A 26,903-nucleotide genomic window follows, 5' to 3' on the forward strand; every position below is an offset into this window, starting at 1 on the left:
CAAGAGATGAACCTACACAATTGACTTTACCGAGGGTTTTTTAAGATATTATTCACAAATGTGGGTATTGTCAACAACCACTTGAATAAAGAACCACTTGATCTTTATTCATTTCAGCTCATATTCGGCATGATAATTCTTGCTGATGGTGGATATTATCATAACTATCTAGCAACCTTTACATGAATGAGTTGCTCATTACCTCAAGATGACATGGAACTGCATGCTCTCATGACCTTCGATATCTTTCAATAATTTGAGGATAAGACTTTTTGTTCATGGACATGCTTTGTCAGCTTCAAGTCATTAAAGGCTCATCACTCAAGGCTCATGCACATTTTTTTCTATATAGTAGTCTTCGTTTTTCAAATTTAAAACAATGTTCCCAAGGAATGTAGCACCAATTTTCTTAAGATATTCTATTTTGTACTACTTGTTGGACAATCATAATTTAGATTTTTATAACTCATAAGACAAATGAGGATTACTTAGATTATCATGAAGACAAGAAAATAATCAAAAGACAACTATGTTGATAAGATAACATGCTAAATTATGTGCATTATTAGAGACCCATTGGAGGGGATCCTTTGTCTCCAAGTCAGAATGCTAAATTATGTGAAGTGCAATCCATTGTCTCCAAGTCAATATCCTAGTAGTTAGAGCCCATCACTTCTAAATGTGGAGTTCTTGGATTCAAAACATCTTTGAAAACATGTTCCTTTCAAGAGTGGGTTCACATGCTCTAATGTGTGTACCATGCAGGTGGGCATAGTGGCCTTTATGAAAGAATTGGAATAGGTGGTATTGGACATAGGTTGCCTTTATAACATTAGGCATACAAGGATGTCATGGTGGTGTGGTTATCTAGGATTTACAACTATGTTCCTAGAGCCTTAGAGGCTAATACAATGATGGCATCTAAGTCTTTATTTGATGTCGATGAAGATGTACACCTTAATGATGGACTGTAGACGTCAAATGGCTGTACGACATCTGGTGTAGCAGAAACCTGGCGTCGGCGCACTCAGACAGCAAAGTCGCAGTAGCGCATGAAGATCTCCATTGATTAACCGTACGAGTATGAGCGCCCAGACCTCCTCTACATTTTCTTAGATGAAAACTTGTTGAGATATTGCCTCCACAAGGTGCTGGAAGGCCTCCACTGCCAGGGGGTTCAGCTCCACAAGTGAAAGGATAAGGAAAAATGAAGAAAAATGACCTATTCTACATGCCTAATCAACCAAAGCTATAATACCATGTTAGAATTTGTGGTGCTCAATGCTCATGCTAGGTTGAGATATGTGGAGGAGAGGGACTCACAAAATGCAAGAAAATATCTTGCTTATTAAGTTGCTCAAATACAACTAGGCTTCTTGCTCCATACAAAATGCCTCCTAGCTTCACCTTTAAATAGGTGAGCTAGTGGACCTTAAGGCCCTTCACACACACACCCTTCTCCTACCCTTTTACATGACCTTAGTCTTTTAATAATAGTCGCCACCACACCCATGCATTGGACGTTGTTAATGACTTGAAGACAACAATAGATCCAGTTTCCTTTGCACAATTAAATCAACAATATAGCCAATACAAAGAGTAGAGGATCAAAAGAATTGTAGACTATTGTATAATGGACTACAATGTTTGCAATGCTATAAGAAGTTGGTATAATATCCAATGGTAAGGGCAAATCACTCAATCCCAAAACTAAAGGACTCTTATTAGCCTAGCAATTTAATAAGCTATTTTGACTTGTTATATAAATCATATTCAATTGTCACTTAACTGCTCCTAATGTTATGTAATTTAGGCTCCTATAAATCATGCCATAACTTCACATTTTTTATGAACTAGGGAGATCCAAAAGGGCACAAGTATCTCCACAAATATCTAGAAGATATCATCTACATCCAACGGTGTAATCTTCTAGAAATATGTGCCTAAGAGGTGAAGATTATCACGTAGGAAAACTTGGAAATCGGACTTGCAAGATAAGAATGTAAGGATCTCACATTCTAGGTTGATCTTCCCAAAATCCTATACGTGAGAATGTAGAAAACATTGTAATCTACCTTTCTTCTTTTCAGATTTTCTCAATCCAATGGTTAAATTTTAACCAAATCATTCCTTGTAATTATGAACATTCACTAAGAATGTCATTGCATTGGTAAACGATTTATTGTAAAAATTAATAACCATGTAAATACAATCTAATTTAACCATGTGATTGGACATGTAGATTATGATGATGATGAACTTGATCTGCATCCAAACATCAAGTTCATGAAACATCCACATTTATGCATGTGATAAGGAAAAATCAATGATTTTAGTTCTATGTTTAACACTAAAGAGAGCTAACATTCACTAAAAATAGCATTCTAATGTATTGTTTGATATAATGGATGCAAACTAAGCCTAATACAAACTATGTGCAAGCCCTAAGAACATTAAAAACCACATTAACAAACAATGTAGAAACAACAAATTAAACTAAAAACTAGGCAAAAGTCATTCCTTACAAAAACACAAAAGAGAGCTATTCTACACCAAATCACACACAAATCACCATCAAATCCACATCTTTTTCATGGGAAACCATTAATCGAAAAAATGGGCAATGGGTAATGTGCATATTAGAGGAAAAACGATGGAAAAGGCCAAGGGATGGCTCCCCAGCAACGGCGCCAAAACTGTTATGGCTCACCCTAACCCCCTTGAAACACATCCAACAAGAGATTATATGGTGAACCGCAACTGTCGTGAGGATCTTTCCAATGGTTGAGCTCGTAACCCTTGAGATCTCCAAGCTCTACAACTCCTTGAGAATCAATCCACTCCCTTGTATCAAATCCCTAAGGAAAATATCTACATATACATGTAAAATAGATCAAGATTTCCTGTGGAAGAATGGCCCTAGGACCATTCTTGTAAGCACAATGTGCTTTAAATAATGGCTCTAGTGCCTTTTTAAAGCACATTGTGATTGAGAATGTTCCTAGGGCCATTCTCCACTCCCTTGTGTGCTAAATTGTTATCCTCAACATTACCCTCCCTCTCCCCCCAAAAAAAGTTCAACACTATTTGAACTTGGGGAGTTCAAATGGTGTTGCAAAGTGAGGGGAGTAATTGCACTTATCATGTTAAATCATACCCTCTAAAGGAAAATATTTTTCCTTGAATAAAGGTGAAGTGATTCCCTATATTTTACAAACAAATTGATCATAAAGGCTAATTTTCAAAGACGTGTATCTAAGCTAATGCTAAGTTATCCACATGATGTAGAGTTATATCTCTAATGAGGACTCTTTCCCTTATAAAATTTTCCTTTGTGGTGTTACTATATTTAGTTCTTGCATAATGGACTAGGTCCTTTGCTGATGCCTGTGCAAAGATATTATCACAAAAGAGAGGTGTGGGCTGAGTAACATTAAGAAAACCAATAGTAGAAAGTAGCCTTCTAAGCTAAATAGCTTGGCATGAAATTGTAGTTGCTTTATACTTAGTCTTTATAGATGATAAAGAAAGAATAGGTTGTGTCTTAGAAATATAATATATAACTACACAAGCCGAGAAAATTATTTCCATTTCACATTTACATCTTCTCTTTTACAGCCTCTAACCAAGGGCTTGTTCCCGCACACACCCTATTCACTTGTATTTTTAACACCTTCCCTCAAGTGAATAATCCTAGCACACCTGGACCCTATACCAAGTTTCCCTCTTACTTGATAGCCCGCGACCAGTGCCTCAAGTCCCTAAACTCCATAGTCCTTGACACTCTCTCTCTCTCTCTCTATGTGTCCAAGGCTACTATAAGTGCCCGCGACCTTGACTAAAGTGCTCACACATACATCTACCACGTGGCCTACATCATCGATGGCTCAGAGGTGGTTTTACTTTGTTGGGGCAGGTTACATTGGGTTGTGGGGTCTCTCTCTCTCTCTCTCTCTCTCTCTCTCTCTCTCTCTCTCTCTCTCTCTCTCTCTCTCTCAGAAAAGATGATCCGACTCCACTTCCTTTGGAGCCTCCATGAAGTTTGCCGATGTCGTTCCTTCTCCACTGGGTTTGCTGTAGCAATCTCTCGCCATGTGTCCTGGCTTTCCACATTTGTGGCAAGTGAAGGTCCTTCCTCCTACTCTGCCTCTTCCTCGTCCTCGTCCTCGAGAGAATCCTCCTCGGGTGAAGAATGCTTTTTCTTCTCCTGCTGTTGAGTCGAGCCATTTCTTCTCTTTGCCTCTGCTCTCTTGCTCTAGTAGAGCTGCTTCTATCTCGTGTAGCTTCAATTTAGGTACATTCTTTAGTGTTGCTACAATGTTTTCATAATCACCTTTGTCCACACTCTTCAAAAGCACTGCTAGTGCCTCATCATCTTCTACCTTTTTGCTAATAGCTGCCAACCTGTTGCTTAATGCTTTTATATTTGTTCAAGTTTGTGATTAAAGGTTCACTTTCCTTCATGTCCAATTTGTAGAATTGCATTAACAGATTTATCTTTGAATTTTTTGCTTGTGTACCAAATAATTTATTGAGTTCATCCCATGCATCTTTTGCCCATTGTATCCCTCTGATGTGATGAATGATTTCATCATTTAAACTGAGTGCAATAAGTCCCAATGCTTTTTCATTCCTGCTCTTCCACTCATTTTTCCCTCTCTCTGGGCATTCATCTCTCCCTTCAACTAACCCCACAGATTTTTCCTCATGAGTAAATACCTGGTTTTTGTCTGCCATGTATAAAACTACTTCCCATTAAATTTGGCTATTTCCTGTGCTGTACTCATGGTGATGTGAAGGGGGTCTTACCTCTTGATCCAATTTCAAGATTCAAGGACAGTGTCTACCCTTTTACAACTCAATCTGGTGTTTAATAGATGATTACAAAAAATTTATCAGCATAAAATCACCAGAAATTACATTAAATCAAGGGTAACCAATTTGTACGGATGGTTAGAGTATCAAACCAACTCCGAATTGCAATCTGAAGTTATAGGGATCTGTATCAGATATCTAATGGTTAATTTGAACCCTCAATTGCACCAAAATATAGTGATTAACACTGATTAATCACATTAATTAGTAAATTAATCCACTATTTTGTGTGCAAAAAATAGAGTATGCGGGGAGTCTAGATCTGGTGCCTTAGACTTCAAATGAGCTCAAATGCTTTCAAAGGAATCAATAGCAATATGTCTAGTAGAGGATTAAGCCAAGAAACACAAGATTTGACCAAATATTGAAAGCTTAATCTCTGTTTTACCAAAGTCACCTGCAAATTTGATGAAGAGCTTGGATCTCATTGTAGACTTGATGAAACTGAATTCTGTCTTCACCAGCTTGTAGAGCATGCTTGAAAACACCTTGGGCTAGGAGGAATTAGAGACCTTTGATCTGTGCAAGTAGTAATGTCAATTTCACTCAGAAAAATAGGCGCCAGTGAATTTCTCGATTTCTCCTTCGTTGCTTGGCGGTTTGCTGCGCCGTTTTGATGGGCTTGAAGGCAAGTGGGTTGGCTACCATATGCTAGAAGGGTTTGCCCTAATTCTATGTGTGCAAGGTGAATGAGATCCTCCACTGGCTGGGGGTGAAGGGGTGAAGTGAAAAATAACTAAAATTTTGATTATTTCCTAATTATCTACTAATCCTAATTAGTTAGATAATGGGCTCATAAATCTAATGGATTCTAGGCATGGCTGTGATACCATGTTGAAATTTGGGCATTGTGAGTAGTTATGGTGGATCAAACACTAGAATCAACATCATTAATAAAGTGATTAGTAAATAATTAAGATATAATTAGTGGATAATTACCAAATAGATTAATGTAGGCATGGATACTCAAAAACCAGCAAATTCTCATTAGGGCTATGCCTCAATTTATAGAGTTTACATCAAGCATCAAATCCCATTGATTTCTCCATGATTCACTCCACCTCTTTTCCCTGATTCTCTCCACCTCTTCACTTTTCCCAGAATATCTCCCAGAATAACTCCACACTTCCTAAATCTTCTCATGCTACCCTTTATTCTCTCCCAGTAGATTCTTCTCACCTTTTCACAGGTTCTTTCACATTTACATCTTCTCTTTTACAGCCTCTAACCAAGGGCTTTTTCCCGCACACACCCTATTCACTTGTATTTTTAACACCATCCGACCACAAAAAATTATGGTAACTAAGACCATATTAGGGAGTTTGGGAAAATCCCATTACTTTGGGAATTCTCTTTTCAATGTACTTTTTGGTGTATCTTGAGCATACCAATACCAAATTCGTGGGAGAATGTGGATTTAGAACCTACTCTTTAAGATCTTTCCAATGATATATTACATGAGGGAGTTTTGACAAAATCTTAAAAGGATTCACCATGTCCCCCCAGTTTTTGATCTTACAAAATGGGAATTGGGATTTTCCCAAACTCCCTAATATGGTCTTGGTTCTTTGTTGCAAACTTATAATTTTATAGATCAAAAGATATGACCTTACACGATTCGACTCTTGAATGTTTTCAAAGAAATTATTTATAAAATTATGTATCCTCAACAACCACTTGTCTTTCTTCATTTGAACTTTCAAGTGATATTTGACATGATACTTGATTTCTACTCCTATCATTAGTATCTCATGCATAATCAAAATCTAAAAGTCTATTTAAGGTCATTGAACTCCCACCATATGTGGGACCAAAGTCTTTGGTTCCATTTAACATGATATTTGACATGATACTTGATTACTACTCCTATCATTATATTTTTGTATAATCAAAATCTTAAAAAAAATTAAGCTCGTTGAACTCCAACCATATGTGGGACCAAAGTCTCTTATTCCGTTTAAAGAGATCAAAATCTAAAGGTTGTGAAATGACCAATTTTTTTGTTAAAACAAAAGTTCCAATCACATAGCCAATTTGAACATCTAGGTCTACGCATACCAACCTTTTAAATTACAAATAGCACCTTGTAACACTCCCTCACTCCAATTTCATGTGTAGTACATGAATTATATACATCCATTGGGTGGAATCATGCTACAACCTACTCCCTATGATGATTATTTACTATGTAGATACCTACCACCTTAAGCTAAAAATCTTGTTATTAACTCAATGAAAGCGATAAATTCATTTTCTCATCACACATGTTTTGTTTTCTTTTGAAAGTAGCTTGATATTTTCTTTTGAAAATAGCTTGATCCTTAAAGAATCTTCCAACCATAAAAATTTGGTAGTTCTCCTTTTCAAACTTATAGTTTTATAGATCAAAAGAAATGAACATATACAAGTTGGAAATGCCATAGAAATGTGTATATTCTCAACAACAACCACTTGTGTTTCTTCATTTGAGCTCACAAATGATATTTGATATGATACTTGAGTACTATTATCATTAGGATTACTTTCATAATTAAAATCTAAAAATCCATTTACATTCAATGAGAACTCCCACCATATGTGAAAGCAAAATCTTATGTTCCATTTAAAGGGATTAAAATCTAAATGTTATGAAATGATAGATTGTTTCCCCTACCAATTTCAATATCTAAATGGATTTGATGTCTACTTAACACCATTACAAATAATTGCTTTTATAACACTATCTCAATGTTAACCACATATTGGCTAACACATTCCTATGACAACACTATGTCCGCACACTTATGTAATGGACGCACGTACTATATTGTAGATCCCATCATTTTATGAGCGAAACTCCCTAAAGATGCTCCCAAGTATTGAGCTTCAAAGGATAGACAAGAGGATATTGGTCAGTTGGCCAAACCATAGAGGAAAGCCTTATAACTATGTTTTGGGCGGGTCACTTACTCCCAGGCAGCCTAGTGGAAAAAGGCTTGGAACTATAAAAGCCAATTTCTCTTGTTGTAACTCATTCTCCCATTTGTGCAATAGAAGTGGAGTGTTCCCTCTCCCTCTCTTGCAACGCTAATCTAGCATACCTTTACCATGACAATCAATGGTGGGTGCCTAAGAATCTTCTTGCTACTCAAGGGTTCTATCATGGCTACACAGAACTCTGGATCCCCAAATGTCCATCTCTGAAACCCAAGTGCAAGAAGCTAACTAAGCCAAAAAAAACCAACCCCAAGCCAAAGCTTCAGCATTGGCTAGTCCCCGACTGCCTGTTATGAGCACAAGGCTACTATGAAGGCAATACTCACCTTTGGCTACCCAAGAACGTCGCCTATGCTCATCCACCACAACAACTCCCTAGGAAGCCGCGACAAAAGTTCCCACAGCCCCACAGGTTAGGCAACCCCAAGCATAACAAAGCCAACGACACTAGGTGCCTCCCAACGTGCTCAAAGCTCAAGGCTTCCATTGAAGGCCACACTTGTGGCTCCCAAAGCCACAATCTAAAGCATGTCCTACCTGTCGACAACCTAATCATAGCTCAAAGACTTATTGATAAAAATCATGGAAGCCTCGTCAACCACAGGCCTTCATCACTCAGCAAAACGATGGGTGCCCAAGTGCCTCTTAGAAGCTCAAGGCTTCCATGATGGCAACTCCATGATTTGGCTCCCACGACATAACCCTCAACAGTTCACCCAAAACATGCCATCCAAGCCAGTAATAATGACCCACTCAACATAGATGGTTTGTCAACCAATGGGCAAGCAAGTCCCCTCCTCCTCAACTAGATCTTACGAAGTTACCCACACCCAACCCATGGGCACTCAAAAGCTCAATTTGCCCAGCCCTTTCAACCACAGGAGCCTCATACCCAACGCTCCACTCCACCCCTTGACTTCTTCATCAAACCAAGGGGCAATGCTATAAATGGCAGAGCTTATCCAACCACTCAAAGATACACTCAAAGGTAAGCTCACAAATCTCGTCAAATGGGCCACTCAATACAAAACCCTCTTTAGGGGTACTAACCAATAAGTCCATGTAAGTCCTCACCATATGAGAACCCAAAAAAAAAAGAGTCTCTAGGTGATTAGGACCATGGGTACACCTTTTCCCCTTGCCCATGCACAACACCTGCAATTCTCACAGGGCTCTATCCTCCTATGCGCACACACCACACAAAGCTTCAACATCGACAGCCATCTAGGTACATCTCTAGATGGGGGGACCATGGTGGGTGCAAGCCTAGTCAATGGTATGATCCATCGCCTAGATTTTCTTAATGACCCTCGCTTCACCTGAATAACTATGCTTCATGCCTAATCCATCCATGTACATCTTTGGATGGGGGGACCATGGTGGGCACAAGCCTGGTGGTCAATGGTACGACCCATTGCTTGGATTTTCTTAATGACCCCTGCTTCACCTGAATAACTGTGCTTCATGCCTAATCAATCCTACCCACCATAACTTCTTCTTCGACTCACCATCTATGGATCCTTTCCATCAACTATCACTCCTATCAACACAGGATCCTAGTTCCATGAGCTACAATGACAAAAGAAAACAACTCACAAAAAGAAAAAAAGAGAACATTGCAACCCGATAACTCCACGGGAGCCAAGATACCCATTACGGTGTCTTCAAAAAGATACTTCATAAACATCACCATCAACATACAGCATCTTGGAGCGCAATAATTTTGCATGCGTGTTGCCTCGTTGTCCCTCCAGAATTTTCGCCCCCCTCGCCACTTGCTTACTGACACCATTGTTTTCCTAACTCCTCCTTAATAATTCCACCTACCACTTGAATACTAATCATTAACTATTTTGTGCTAGTCTACTCATTCAAGTACTTTGACTGAGGATGTCCCATCGCAAAGGCAACAAAATAGAAAAAACACCAAAAATAAAATAACGAGTACTATTGGGCACATACGAGAAAGCGAATTCGGGTGGTTGCAAGATCAGGGTGCCCACTTTTGTCCACTCAGGCACCCTGTAAACAGTAAAAAAAAGGCATTTGTTTACCTTTAGTGGCTAATCTCTCCTAGTAAATGAAAGAATTTCGTTTCAAGTTCTTTTGTTGGAACATCATATTCAAAGTTGGAAATATAGTTGCATAATTTGATTAAGCATTAGATAGTCAAAAGTCCTCATTTTCTTAGGTACAAAGTCAATGTATACACCCTGTCCCAAATTTAAACTGATTCCATAAAATGCTAATATCTTTCACATATAAACTCATATGAGATTCCCACTTTGTACCTTAGATCTTCACATAATATGGATCTTAACTTGATTTTTTGAGAAAATCCTCTACTTTTGGAGAGCTTGGAGCTTTTCTCTCTCTTCAACAATCCTTGGAGCTTTCTTCTCAACATACTAAACCAATTGATTGATTGGGAGCTTCCTTCTAAGATAAGAAGCAAGCCAAATCAAGAGGTAAGAAGTAATTTCATGGTTTTCATTAATATTCTCAAAAGATTTCACTTCTCAACCCCTCTCAAGCTTGAGAAGTTTTAAATTAATTGTTTTCAATGCAAATCAAGCTTTCTATAAGAATTCTAATGATTAATCACAAAAAAGTTAGTTTTATGCTTAATTAGGATGCTTTTTATGTATATCTCTCTCTCCCCAAACGAATAGTCATTCCTCTGACTAATTCTTTAGCAAAATGAATGCTTCTCATTGATAAATTCTTAATTCAAAATCAATCTCTAAGCTTGTTAAGCTAGAGGTTAAGAAAATGGCTTTTTTATGCTAATAAAATTATGATAAACTTATGATTTAATTCCATAAATTGGATTTAAGTCTAAGGATAGTATTCTAACATAATTGTATTACAAAGTCTTATTCTTTCTAGAAATATTAAAAATTACAGTAATAGCAGCAAAGCTATGGTAAAATTTTTAGAAATTAATACATAACTCATTTTTATGCATAATGTGAAAAGAGGACTTCCTACCATATTCTAGGATTGGACATCCTATGCTAAAAGAATGATTTTCATCAAATTCATGGGAAACTAATTTTTAGTATTTATGCATAAATAATTAATTAAAGAAAAGAGAAAATTTGATAATTTTATTTTTATACAAAAAGAGGAATTCCCATGATAATGGAGATCCATGTAATTAAATGGAAAAAAGAGAAATTTTGGTGTATTAAAATAATGAATATTTTTATTTAAAGAGAAATTTTAGATAAATTTATTTTATACATGAGAAAATTTAAATGATAAAAGAGGAACTCCCATGACAATTGGAATTCAATCATTTAAATGGTAAAAGTAGAATTCTTGGCATATTTGAAATAATGGATATTTTTATTAAAGAAAAGAGAAATTTTAGATAAAATTATTTTATGATGATAAAAGAGGAATTCCCATGACATTTGAAATTCAATCATTTAAATGCAAAAAGAGGAATTCCCATGATATTTGAGATCCAAGAAATTAAATGGAAAAAGAGAAATTTTTAGCATAATTCAAATTATGAGTATTTATCAAAAGTGGAATTTTGAGCATTATTGGAAAATATGGGTAAAATTGATTTTTGTAAATCCCATGAATCTTTTACTCAAAAGAAGAATATTGAATATATTTCACTTGAGAAATTTGAGAAAGAATATGAAAATATCCGTCGAGAAAAAGTACCTTTAACTAGGCCAAGCAATTAACAAAAATTTAGAAAAGTTCCATCGGTATTCAAAATAGAAAATGTTACTAAATGTGAATAGATGTGAATAAGATGTGAATGTGATGTGATGTGATGTGAGTGGATATGATAAGATGTGGTGTGATGTGCTGAGAGTATTTTGTTGCAAACAATTGTGTAAATGATTAAGTAATTTGTCTTGTATATGTCGATGTGTTTAGATTAATCCAAACACATCAAAGGAAACCCCACATCCAAAGCGTGCACAATGCTTAAAGAGCACGCTTGCCAAACAAGCAAGCCAAGAAGTAACAGTACGAAGAAGAGGAGGAAAATAGTGCAAGAAGTAACAGTACAAAGAAGAGGAGGAAAAGATGATGATTATGATGAAAAATAGATAGAGGGAGAGAAGACACACACACAGGAGCAAACCCTAATGTATTAAGCAAACCCTAACCATAGAGGGAAGCCATCTCCCTTCTCACACAATGCATAAATCCATAATCCATAATCTACAACACACTACATGTGTTGTGTCCACACACTACTAACCCTAGCTAATGTCCACACACTATGACCAACTGGACGCGGTCATTTATGTCTCACATGTTACTACCTAACATGCCAGCACATAGTGCAACTGGCACAAGCTAACATCGAGCTTGAATCTCAACAGCCCCTCTCAAGCTCATGATGTACTGCCATAGATGAAGATGTAGATGAGCTTGGGCTATCAAAGCTCTCAACACTCCCCCTCAAGCTCATCCCATGTACTCCCAACATAGTATGGAAGTACTCAAACTTCTCCCTGCTAAGTGGCTTTGTAAAGATGTCGGCCACCTGCTCTTCAGTCTTCACATATTGCAAATCCACTGTACCATCCAACACTTTCTCTCTGACAAAATGATAGTGGACCTCTATATGCTTGGTCTGCACATGAAAAACTAGATTCTTGGCCAACTGTATGATGCTGCTCATGTTGTCACAATGAATGACAACCTTGCCATCAATAGGCTCACCCAAATCAGCCAAGAGACTCTTTAACCATACTCCTTCACATGTAGCAATGGCTGCACCCCTGTATTCAGCCTCTGTACTAGATAAAGCAACAGTAGGTTACTTCTTGCTGCTCCAACTCACCAGTGCACTTCCAAATATAAAGGCATAACCACTAGTAGACCTCCTGTCATACGAGCTACTTGCCCAATCTACGTCTGTGTAGCCGTGTACATCCAAGCCTTTACTATGCTCATAAAGAAGACCATAATGTGCAGTGGTCTTTACATAGCGCATAATGCATCTCACTGCATCCAAATGAGGTTTTTAGGGGCTTTGCATAAATTGGCTTACTAGCGCCACAGTATAACTGAGATCCGGGCGTGTAATAGTCATGTAAATAAGACTGCCAACCATCTTTCTATACATAGATGGATCATCCAACTCTTCACCAAAATCAGCCCGCAGCTTCACATTCTGCTCCAAAGTTGTACTCATTAGCTTACACCCTGTCATCCCATATTTTGCCAACATATCCAATGCATATTGGCGTTGCACTAACCATGTCCCTGCATGGTCTTTGATCACTTCAATCCCAAGAAAATATCTCAATTCACCCAAGTCTTCATATCAAACTGCCCACTCAATGCCTTCTTGACATGCATAACATCTATAGCATGATCTCTTGTGACAATCAAGTCATCCACATAGATGACAAGTAAGACAATCCCATGATCTGTTTTCTTCACATAGAGTGAAGAATCTGTTGAAGAAACCTGAAATCCAAGGGAGATAAGATATCAGCTTATCTTATCACTCCAAGCACGAGGTGCTTGCTTCAAACCATATAATGCTTTCCTTAATCTACATACATGAGTGGGGTACCTCGGGTGTACATATCCTTCTGGCTATGCCATATAAACTTCCTCTTGTAAATCACCATTTAGAAATGCGTTTTTCACATCCATTTGATGCATTTCCCAACCATTTGTTGTAGCCAAAGCAATGACTGCTCTCACTGTTCCCATCTTTGCAACTGGACTAAATGTTTCATCATAGTCCAAGCCTTGGGTTTGTGCATAACCCATAGCTACCAACTGTGCTTTATGGCGCTCAATGGAACCATCTGATTTGCATTTCACCTTATAAACCCATTTGCAACCAATGACATTTTTGCCTTGTGTGGTAAGGCAACCAAATCCCAAGTTTCATTATTATGAACCAATGTGTCCATCTCAACATCCATTGCCTTCTCCCATACATGCTTCCCAATAGCTTCTGTATAGCATGTAGGTTCCACATGCTTCACCAAAGAGGTCATATATGCGTAATGCATAGTAAAGTCACGATATGTCAACCTATCAACCTGGATACCTGACCCTTTGGGATCTACGCAATGCATGCGGATCACTCTTCTGAACACCTCTCATTCTAGCATGTGGAGGCACATATCTATCCTGCCTTGCACCTGGTGTGCGTAAAACTGGTATGCCAAGTTCCTCATCCAAACTTTTTGAACTTGACGACTCATAACCTGTAAATGCCAATTCCTTCAACCTTCTTTTTCCCTTTATCCACAGCACTACTCCTAGTGCTCACACTCTCATGTCTCAAGCATCCTGACCATGGACGTATAGTGCTACTATCAGACTCTGCCTTAGGATCCAACTTCTTCCTTCTCTCGTCTCGCACATGCACATAAGCTATGCAACCAAACACTTTGAGGTGTCCAATGTGTGGCCTAAAACGTCATGTGATTGTATTGTAGTGAGGTTGCCCATAGGAGGTTCCGTTTATGGCTACCCCGATGACATTTTCCCACCATGGAATATCTATACATGTGAGTGATGCAATGATTTTTCCATCATTAAGACCTTAAGTATTATTGTGTATATGTTGGGTGAAAATTCTCAAATTTTATGTCTATGCCACGTAGATGGAGAGGAGCCTTTATTGTTTTAGATTTGTGAGACCATCCTAGACAAAAATGGCTCTATTATTATCATTGGTACTATGTATCAAGTGGCAACCATTATAGCATAGGCCGATAAATCTGGCTTCTCCTTAGACACCCTGGTGAATGTGCGGTGTACAACGCAGATTGGAAAGGTGTTTGGACAAGAGGTAAGTAATACCAACCATATAGGTTTGCTTTGAAGATCACTTTTTGTTACAATAAATAATCTCATACTCTTATGTAGAAATATACCCACATCGTTTGCTACCTTCACAAGCATAGTTGGAGTAAACCGTACACAACCTTTCTCGCCTGATTATGCAGGCATGTACCCACATCGTTTGCTACCTTCACAAGCAGAGTTGGAGTAAACCATACACAAACTGTCTTACCTGGTTATATCATTGATCCTTATACCATTATGCACTGGGGAGGATGTCCAGATGGGACAACGTGGCGAGGTATGGTACAAATATATAAGCGCTCCAAATTAAGGGTGTTACATTTTTTTGTGGAATCAAAAGAGATGCTTTCTTTAGAGGTGGGTCTTAGCATGGATATGACTTTTGGAATAGCTTGTTGAAGCATTATGCAAAAAAGAGCAAGTGATAGTAGAGCTTTATGCAGGATGTGGAGGTTGTGCTATGGTAGTGCATACATTAGGCATGAACATTGTTTGTATTGATCCTAAAGGGGACATTGTGGAGGGTGCCTTGATGAAGATTTCATTTTGTAGTGCAATAGACCTATTTATTTATGAATATTCACATGACTGGATTTAGCAATTGTTTATGATTATGTCATTATCTTATTTTTCATATGAAAAATCTAAAATCAACTAGAATTTCACCAAGAGTATTTAAATCATTCTAATGTAAACATTTTCTACTTATTTAAGAAAAACATTATGAAAAACTTGATTCTATCCATTAATCATTCATCTAGGATAAAGAAGGGTTGGATTTACTAAGAAGAGAGGGGAATGCCTTTTCAATGGACATAACATCATTATTCACTTTAAAGAAGATAAAAATCATAAAAACCATAAAATGAAATTGAAAAGAGAAGAATCTCCAACTTACAAGGAGAATTTGAGAGCTTTCCTTTGGCTTGATAGTTTGAGGGATCTACTCTTGTTTGAAACAAGAGTGGCCACCAATCTTTAGAAGAGGGAAAGGTCAAAAACTAATGAATTATGAGTAAATTCATAGTTTTTGGCTCTTGGAAGAAGCAATGTAACAGTGCAAAAACACTATTAAGCTTCAACAAAGGGGAAGGCTTCTATTTATAGGAAAAAGTGAGCCTCTAACCAAGCAAACTGATTCTATAATTTTCTAGATCAGTTTGGTCAATTTTTGACCATTTTTAGGTCAGTTTAGCTCACTTTTTGGATCTAGTTGAAACAAGAGAGAGGAGAGATAAAAATATCTCATTATTTGGGAGTTTAAAACTCTCCCACACATGTGAAATAGGTGCCTCCTTCATGAGGGGAATTCCCCCATACTGAGGTGTCAAAAATGTATCATTTCTTCTAAATATCTCTCTTTTTAACTATTAACCTTGTCCTTAGTCAACTCTTCATCTTATGTGAGTATTTACTCGTTTTTGGAAGATTTTCCTTTTATTCTTCCATTTATCTCCTCCCTACATTTGGATGAATCTTATTGGTCCATAAGAACCTTAATTTAAAATTTCAAAAAAATCTGGACTCCCAGGATAAGGCCTTATCGTGGACCCCAGGATAAGGCCTTTTGAACAGATTATAATTTATTTTGAATGCACCTTCTGAAAATCTTTTTGAACTTCTGTTTCGGGGAAACTTATTTAAATAAGATGAGATAATTTTCCATCCAAAAATATTTAAAATCTGAATAATCTCTCTCTAGAAGATTTTCTCTCTCTAGGCCAAAACAAGTATAAACAAGATCTTTTATATTTCTGAAGAGGGATTTGACTACAGGGGAAGATACTGGACATCCTGAGAGGCTAGGGAGGAATCTTACAACAAGTTTTTTGATACATCTATTTCTGTTCGGAGTACAGGTTTACCAGATTTTGATAAGTTGGTTTCACTCTTGCTTGTTGAGGAAATCAAACTCAGTGAATAATGGCAGAAATCAGGCTTTCTATTCACAAAGAGGATTTAGAGGCAGGGGAGATTTGCATCACGAGGTCATGGTAATGGTCGTGGATGGTAGGATAGGTCACCACAACAGAATTTTCAGCCTTCATATGGTGCCAGAGGTGGTCGTGGTGGATATACACCTCAGAGAGGCAAAGGTAATCCTCGTGGAAGAGGACGTTGGCAAGGCCAACAAGAATCTATGCAAAATGTGGAATGCCATTACTATGGAAAATTTGGTCATATGGCACGTGATTGTTTCCGCAAACAAAATGATTTGAGAGGAACATGGTGGACATTATGCACAACATGGTGAAAATTATGCAAATGGTGGAAATTTTGCATCAAGCAGTAATGATGGCACCGTAAATCACTTGTTTGCCATGAAACATGTCGTGGGATCTATGATAACAAATGGTGACAGTGATGACACTTGGTATATAGACTCTGGAGCATCAAACCATATGACTTATCATGGCGAATGGTTTGAGCATATGAAGCCAATGGATGTGAAAGGCTATGTGGAGACAGGAGATGATTCCCAATTATGCTATCACACATGCTGGAAGTGTACCATTGGTTATGCACAATGGTGAAACAAAGTCTATGGCAGATATCTTGTATGTGTCTTCTATTACAAAAATTTTGGCCTCAGTTGGTCAAATGGTGGAACAAGGTTTACAGGTTCGTTTCAACGAGCATGGTTGCTTCGTTGAGGATTTCAAAAATGGATGTAGAGTCATTGCCAAAGGCAAAAAAGAAAGCAGGTTATTTAAGTTGGATGATGCTGGGATTCCTCGGTTAAAATTAGCCATGTTCTCTAAAAGCCAAAATGTGGTACAGGACATTGACATGTGGTATAAAAGGATTGGACATGTGAACATACAAAGGTTAAAGAACATGCAGGCAAGAGGCATTGTTAGTGGGCTGCCTAGATTCAAGTATGATGGGAATATGCATGTTTGTGATGCTTGCCAGTTTGGAAAGCAAGCAAGGTTTCCATTTCCTAAAGAAGGCAACATGAGTAGCAGGCCACTTGAGATAGTTCATAGTAATGTATGGGGTCCTGCACAAAACCCATCCATTAAAGGAAGCTTGTATTATGTGACATTCATTGATGATTTCAGTAGAATGACATGGATTTACTTTCTCAAAGAGAAAAGTGAAGTATTGGGAAAGTTTATAGACTTCAAAGCTTTTGCAGAGAAGCAATATGGCTCTTGGATAAAATGTTTGAGGATAGATGGAGGTGGTGAATACATCTCACATGCTTTTGAGAATTTCTTGAGAAAGCATGGCATAAGAAGGCAGTTAACTTGCAGGTATACACCTCAGGAAAATGGTGTTGCTGAGAGAAAAAATAGAGTCATTTGTGATGTGGCCAGGGTGATGCTCAATGAAAAGAGCATGCTAGATTACTATTGGGCAGAAGCGTGTGCCACAGCGGTGTATGTACTTAATAAGACACCCACAGCAGCCATACATGGAAGTACACCAAAGATGCATCTTGCAGGTTTTAGGCCAGACATTGGACACCTCAAAGTGTTTGGTTGCATAGCTTATGTGCATGTGCCAGACAAGAGAAGGAGGAAGTTGGATCCTAAGGCAGAAAAGTGTGTTTTTGTTGGGTATGCATAGGATCGCAAGGCATATAAATGTTACAATCCACAAACTAGGCAAGTGGTTATCTCCAAGATGTGGTGTTTGATGAACTTGCTAGTTGGTACAAGGCAAAGGATGAGGGTGTCATTGATTTCGTTGATGCTGATGTGCATGTGAACTTACCACAAGCAAGTTCTATTTCTATGTCTGGGCCAGCAAAGTCTGAGAGTAGCACTATACGTCCATGGTCAGGACGCTTAAGACATGAGAGTGTGAGCTCTGGGAGTAGTGCTGTGGTGGATAAAGGGAAAAAGAAGGTTAAAGGAATTGGCATTACAGGTTATGAGTCATCAAGTTCACAAAGTTTGGATGAGGAACTTGGCATACCATATTTACGCACAGGCAGGATAGATATGTGCCTCCACATGCTAGAGTGACAGGTGTTCAGAGTGATCCGCATACATTGCAGAGATCCCAAAGGGTCAGGTATCTAATTGACAGGTTGACATATCGTGACTTTACTATGCATTATGCATATATGACCTCTTTGTTCAAAATGACACTTGGGATTTGGTTGCCTTACCACAAGGTAAAAAAAGTCATTGGTTGCAAATGGGTTTATAAGGTGAAATGCAAATCAGATGGTTCCATTGAGCACCATAAAGCGGGGTTGGCAGCTAAGGGTTATGCACAAACCCAAGGCTTGGACTATGATAAAACATTTAGTCCAGTTGCAAAGATGGGAACAAAGAGAGCAGTCATTGCTCTGACTGCAGCAAATGGTTGGGAAATGCATCAAATGGATGTGAAAAATGCATTTCTAAATGGTGATTTACAAGAGGAAGTTTATATGGCACAGCCAAAAGGATATGTACACCTGAGGGACCCCACTCATGTATGCAGATTAAGGAAAGCATTATATGGTTTGAAGCAAGCACCTCGTGCTTGGAGTGATAAGATAAGGCGATATCTTATCTCCCTTGGACTTTGGGTTCCTTCAGCAGATTCCTCACTCTATGTGAAGAAAACAGATCATGGGATTGTCTTACTTGTCATCTATGTGGATGACTTGATTGTCACAGGAGATCATGCTACAGATGTTATGCATGTCACAAAGGCATTGAGTGGGCAGTTTGATATGAAGACTTGGGTGAATTGAGATATTTTCTTGGGATTGAAGTGATCAAAGACCATGGAGGGACATGGTTAGTGCAACGCCAATATGCATTGAATATGTTGGTAAAATATGGGATGACAGGGTGTAAGCCAATGAGTACACCTTTGGAGAAGAATGTGAAGCTGTGGGCTGATTTTGGTGAAGAGTTGGATGATCTATCTATGTATAGAAAGATGGTTTGCAGTCTTATTTACATGACTATCACATACCCAAATCTCAGTTATGCTGTGGGGCTAGTATGCCAATTCATGCAAAGCCCCAAAAAACCTCATTTGGATGCAGTGACATGCACTTTGCGCTATGTAAAGACCACTGCACATTATGGTCTTCTTTATGAACATGGTAAAGGCTTGGATATATACGGCTACACAGACGCAGATTGGGTAGGTAGCTCGTATGACAGGAGGTCTACTAGTGGTTATGCCTTTACATTTGAAAGTGCAGTGGTGAGTTGGAGCAGCAAGAAGCAACCTACTATTGCTTTATCTAGTACAGAGGCTGAATATAGGGGTGCAGCCATTGCTACATGTGAAGGAGTATGGTTAAAGAGTCTCTTGGCTGATTTGGGTGAGCCTATTGATGGGCAAGGTTGTCATTCATTGTGACAGTATGAGTAGCATAGTTGGCCAAGAATCCAGTTTTTCATGTTGGGACCAAACATGTGGATTTGCAGTATGTGAAAACTGAAGAGCAGGTGGCCGACATCTTTACAAAGCCACTTACCAGTAGGGAGAAGTTTGAGTACTTCCATACTATGTTGGGAGTACATGGGATGAGCTTGAGGTGGAGTGTTGAGAGCCTTGATAGCCCAAGCTCATCTACATCTTCATCTATGGTAGTACATCATGAGCTTGAGATGGGCTGTTCAGCTTGTGCCAGTGTTGCACTATGTGCTGGCATGTTAGGTAGTAACATGTGAGACATAAATGACAACGTCCAGCTGGTCATACTGTGTGGACATTAGCTAGGGTTAGCAGTGTGTGGATACAACACAAGTAGTATGTTGTAGATTATGGATTATGGCTTTATGCATTGTGTGAGAAGGGAGATGGTTTTCCTCTATGGTTAGGGTTTGATAATACATTAGGGTTTGCTCCTGTGTGTGTGTCTCCTCTCCCTCTACTTGTTTTTCATCAAAACACACCCATTCGCACATGCACACACCCCCTCTATTTGCAAGTGTACACATACAAAACACACCCATTCGCACATGCACACACCCTCCTCTATTTGCATGTGTACACATACAAAACATACCTACATATGCACACTCTCTGAAAAATCCATGCCCCCTCCGTGCAACGAATTTCGAGGGTGCTAGCAGCGAAAGTAGCACTTCTTGCACAAGGCAGAATCTCTCACTCAAGGCCTCGCCCACCCCACGGATATCCGGACAAGAGACTAATCCCTCAGTTCTTCCAAAACTAAACCCCAAAAAAAAAACTTTCCTCGCCTAACAGACATAGGCGATTCCTCCAGGATATTTTTATTCTAACATAGTCAAGAGCCTTAACTAACAAAACTGATCCAACCAAACCCGTAAGTCACATGGTCAGATCAAGGAAAAGACTTGCACTTGGATCATAGAGTCCAACGCTTTTTTCCTCATCAAGAGGCACAGTCGTTGATTCTTTTCCATAGAATAAGGGTTATCCGGGATTTACTTCAACTATCGTAACTTAATAGAATTGAGTCTCATTTTAGGATACCATCAGTCTAGCCTAACCCCATCCAATCCCATGGGTTAGCCAACCGCCCAACCACTGTAGTGATAGGATCCATATAGGAATTTGGTCATGTTTTGCCCCGGCAGGTACCGAGGAAAAGAGTTCCCAGGCCCCCTAGCCAGCGCTTCAAGCAAAGTTCAAGATAGTCACAACACTTACACACTAAATGTGAAATTGCTTTTTTCACAGATTCACTTGTCTTTTAAACAATCTTTTAATGAAACCATAGTATCACTGATCATAATCCTCCAAAATATCTAGCTTGAATTCTAATTTCCAATCATTCCTTCATCGGTGTATCGATGGCATCAATGGCAACCAGAACGCTCACCACCTATTCACTCAAGAGCCTTTTTAATAGTTCCTAGCTCATAGTACCTGGCAATATAATCACATAAGAACATCCAGATGGACTCACCGTTTTGAAGATCAGCAAGATCAACCAACAGATCCATATAAAAGAGCCATGGACTCATCCGTTGGAGGACCAGCAAGGTCAATCAACCAGATCCATGCCCGAGTTTAGAAAACAACTCTAATACCTTTTTCTTCCTTGACACACGCATGCGTATCTTTGGCGAGCACCGTATGGTCAGCACCCTCTAGGCTCCTTTGCAGGTCACCTAGCACTTCACTCATAGGCCGCTTCCTTTGTCCCTCATCCACCGTACTGGAAGCTCACCATTTCAATCGAACCGAGGCTGGTCAAGACCTCGGTCGACTTTGCTACGCGAGACGTCCTCCGTTGACTCTCCATCGGCTGTTGCAACTTTCACACTTAGGTCTCCACGACCTCATTCACAAGATGGTCAAAATGCTTCCCCAACATTCTTGACATAAAACAATCATTTAAAAACAGGTCATAAATACAGTTTCTAACGAACTCTCATCTTTCCACATTGTTCCACATCATTTCTTGTTATTCCACCTTCTTCTACGTCAATTCATATTGCTTAATCCACATCCAATCATATGTTTTCCCATCGTCCTTCATCCATTCTCATCTAGTCACATCATATTACATCTCATCCATTCACATCTACACATATCCATATCACATCACATCACATCCATTCACATTGCATCTCATCCATTCACATCTATCCCGATTCACATCACATCACGTCACATCCATTCACATCACATCTCATCCATTCACATCTATCCCGATTCACATCACATCACATCTCATTCATTCACATCTATCCCGATTCACATCACGTCCATTTCACATCACATCTCATCCATTCATATCTATCCCGATTCACATCACATCACATCTCATTCATTCACATCTATCCCGATTCACATACATCCCATCCACATTACATCATGTCCATATCTCATTCTCATCTATTTACATCACATCTCACATATCATCACATCTCAATCTCATCTCATCACATCCACATCCACATCCATTTACATCACATCACATCCCATCCACATCTCATCACATCCACATCCATTTACATCACATCACATCCCATCCACATCTCATCACATCCACATACATTTACATCACATCACGATTCACATCCCATCCACATCTCTTCACATCCACATCCACACAACATCCACATCCATATTCATTACATCACCCATTTACATCACATTCACATCTTATCACATCCACTCACATCTTATCATATCCACTCACATCCTATCACATTGTATTCATGTCGTATTCTCATCTTATTCACATCGCATTCACACCTATTCACATTTAGTAACATTTTCTACTTTTGATACCGATGGGACTTTTTCGAAATTTTTGCCAATTGCTTGGCCTAGTTAAAGGTACTTTTTCTCAATGGATATTTTCATATTCTTTTTCAAATTTCTTAAGTGAAATATATTCCATATTCTTCTTTTGAGTAAGAGATTCATGGGATTTAGAAAAATCAATTTTACCCATATTTTCCAATAATGCTCAAAATTCCACTTTTGATAAATACTCATAATTTGAATTATACTAAAAATTCCTTCTTTTCCATTTAATTTCTTGGATCTCAAATATCATGGAAATTCCTCTTTTTGCATTTAAATGATTGAAATCCAAATGTCATGGGAATTCCTCTTTTATTAAAATAATTTTATCTAAAATTTCTCTTTTCTTTAATAAAAATATCCGTTATTTCAAATATGCCAAGAATTCCACTTTTACCATTTAAATGCTTGAATTCCAATTGTCATGGGAATTCCTCTTTTATCATTTAAATTTTCTCATGCATAAAATAAATTTATCTAAATTTTCTCTTTAAATAAAAATATTCATTATTTTAATATACCAAAATTTCTCTATTTTTCATTTAATTACATGGATCTCCATTATCATGGGAATTCCTCTTTTTGCATAAAAATAAAATTACCAAAATTTTCTCTTTTCTTAATTGCTTATTTATGCATAAATACTAAAAATTAGTTTCCCATGAATTTGATGAAAATCATTCTTTTAGCATAGGATGTCCAATCCTAGAATATGGTAGGAAGTCCTCTTTTAGCATTATGCATAAAAATGAGCTATGTATTAATCCTTGGTTTCAGAGCCTTGTTTTGGAGTCTTGGTTTTAGAGCTTGCGTTTGCATTCGATTTTTGTGGCACCCATTGGCGTTCGCATCTGCTCTCGCCTTTGACAACCTGTTGTTGGCCTTGACGCCTTTCTTTCGTTGGCATTGGCTCTTGCTGGTTCTCACCTTGGCATTGGCTCTTGACGCCTCCTCCTTGGCATCCCATCTTGTCATGCGGTATATCAGTAAACTCTCGCACTTTTCACTTTCCACAGATCTAGGGTTTTTGCCTCCTTCTGTACATTGGTCAACTTTCCTTTATGCTACTTACATTGTGGGCAACCCCGCACACTTGCACTACACATAGCTTTCAGCATCAAATTTCAGTGTCTACCAATTTTAGCTCTATTTTTCTACTACTGTCTAAGTACCGCCTTTCAAATTTAGCATTGGACTTCTACGTTTATCAAATTTTCTCCGTCCACCATTCAACATTCCTTTTGGCACTGGACTTCTACATCCTTCAATTCTACTTGGTCGATTCTACTTCTAGAGAAAGGTGTGACATTAGTCCTTTCTGAAAGATGACACTATGTAAGCTCTTCAACCATTACGACTCGTACATAGTTATCCCTGTGGCCCTATGTGAGCTCCATCTTTTGGCGGACATATGTACTTCATGACTTTCATTAACAACAATTGAACTTGTTTCTACTGGTTGTATGGTTTGAGATCCAAGTCCAATGCATTTTTCGTTTTCTGTCATTTTGTCCCTCTAGCCAGAAATGCTTGCAGCCCATAAGCTCCTAACATTGTGGACTGATAGGGGGGGATGGTCACCGAGGGAGCTTTGTGGAGGGAGAATTTCTTGGTTTCCCTCTCTCTCTACTTGAACACTCTCTCTCTCTAACTATTCCCACCACCATCTCCACCCACCACCTCCTAGCCCAGCCCCTCCACCACTAACCTTGCTCCTCCCTTTCTCTCTCTATCTATTATACCATCTTCCCTTCGTCTCCTCTCCTCTCTCCAACCATCTCACATCTTTTGTTTGATCTTCTCTCTCTCTCCCTCATCTCACTCTTCCCTCTCTCTCTCTCTCTCTCTCTCTCTCTCTCTTTGATGCAGATGGATAAATGAATGATGTGGATAGGGATGTATGAATGTGGATGTGAAAATGGAATGTGGATGTGGATGTGGATGTGGATGTATGAATGTGGATGTGGAAATGGAAGTGTGGATGTATGAATGTGGATGTGAATGTATGAATATGAATGTGGATATGGATGTGGATGTATGAATGTGGATGTGGATGTATGGATGTGGATATGGATATGTATGTATGAATGCGGATGTGGAAGTGGATGTATGGATGTGGATGTGTATGTGGAATAATGAATGTGAATGTGTATGTGAAATGATGTGACGTCGATAATGTGAATAAATGATATGTGATGTGAATGAATTTGATGTGATGAGATGGAAAATGATGTGATTGGATGAGAATGAGTACACATATGAATGGAATGTGGAATAAGTAATGAGGATTGATGAGGGATAATGTGGAAAGATGAGAGTTCATTATAGAAACTGTATTTGTGACCTGTTTGTAAATGACTATTTTATGTCAAGAATGCTGGGGAAGCATTTTGACCGTCTTGTGATTAAGGTCCTGGAGACCTAACTGATAAAGTTGCAACAGTTGATGGAGAGTCAACGGAGGACATCTCGCGAAGCATGGTCGGTTAAGGTCTTGACCAGCCTCGGTTCGATTTAAATGGTGAGCTTCCAGTATGATGGATGAGGGACCAAGGAAGCGGCCTATGAGTGAAGCGCTAGGTGATCTGCAAAGGATCCTAGAGGGTGCTGACCATACGGTGCTCGGGCTCTGGGTCACCGAAGATACCCACACATGTGTCATGGAATATATTGGAACAAGGAGTAAGAGTTGTTTTCTAAAATCGGGCATGGATCTGGTTGATTGACCTTGCTGGTCCTCAACAGATGAGTCCATGGCTCTTTTATATGGATCTGTTGGTTGATCTTGCTGATCTTCAACGGAGATTCCATCTTGATTTTTATAAGTGATTATATTACCGGGTACTATGAGCTAGGAACTATTTAAAAGGCCCCTGAGTGGACAGGTGGTGAGCATTCTGGTTACCAATGATTCCATAGATACTCCGATGAAGGAATGATTGGAAATTAAGATTCAACCGGATATTTTGGAGAATTGTGATCAGTGATACTATGGTCTCATTAAATGAGTGTTTTAAAGATGGCTGAATCTTACCCAGGACAAACCTAACCAAATTCTAAATTGGACCCCATCACTACAATGGTTGGACGGTTGGCTAGGCGGTTGGCTAACCCATGGGACTGGCTGGATTGATGGATCCGTAAATCGAGACTCAATTTTTGTTTAGTTCAATAGATGAAATAAGTTCCGGACAAAAATTGTTCTATGGAAAAGAATCAACGGTTGTGCCTCTCAATGAGGAAAAAAGCGTTGGTCTCTATGATCCAAGTACAGTCACTTATCTAACTATGGGACTTACGGGTTCGGTCAGATGAGCTCAGTTAGTTAAGGATTTTGACTACGTTAGGGAAAAGTTATCTTGGTGGAATCGCCCGTGCTTTTTTCGGGCAAAGGAAGTTTTTCTGGGTTCGGTTTTGGAAAAACCAATGGATTAGTCTCTTGTCCGGATATCTGTGGGCGAGGCCCTGAGTGTGGGACATTGCCCCGCGCAAGAAGTGCTACTTCCGCTGCTAGCACCCCTTAATTTGTTGTACGGTGGGGACAGGGATCTTACACTTGTACTCCTTTTACCAAGACCACGCAAGGTAATGCCTACCAAATCATCATCAGGCATGGGGGCATTGATGATAGTTGCCAATGCATTTGCATACTCCTTTATCTCTTGTACATAATCATGAATACTCCTTCCTTTCCGCTTCACATTATGAATGTGTTGTCTCAACTAAGGTTACGAGCACAAGTATCTGTATCAAACAACTTTACCAATGTATCCCATGCATCCTTGGGATTCTCACCATCATGTATATGTATGAGTATAGCATCCGCGATACATATAGACAAGTAATGCAAAACTTTGTATACTCTCTCTGACCATTGCTTATGAGCTACAACCTGTTGTTATGTAGGTTGTCGGGGTAGTTCCGGATCTGGCTCCGCACCTGTAACAAGGTTCCAAAATCCTTTTCCCTTTAGAAAGCTTTTAATCCTATACTTCCATGCCTGGAAGTTCTTTCGATCC

The sequence above is a fragment of the Cibotium barometz genome, chromosome 18 (assembly GCF_041138505.1).
Source record: "Cibotium barometz isolate CiBa-2024 chromosome 18, ASM4113850v1, whole genome shotgun sequence".
NCBI classification, from domain to species: domain Eukaryota; kingdom Viridiplantae; phylum Streptophyta; class Polypodiopsida; order Cyatheales; family Cibotiaceae; genus Cibotium; species Cibotium barometz.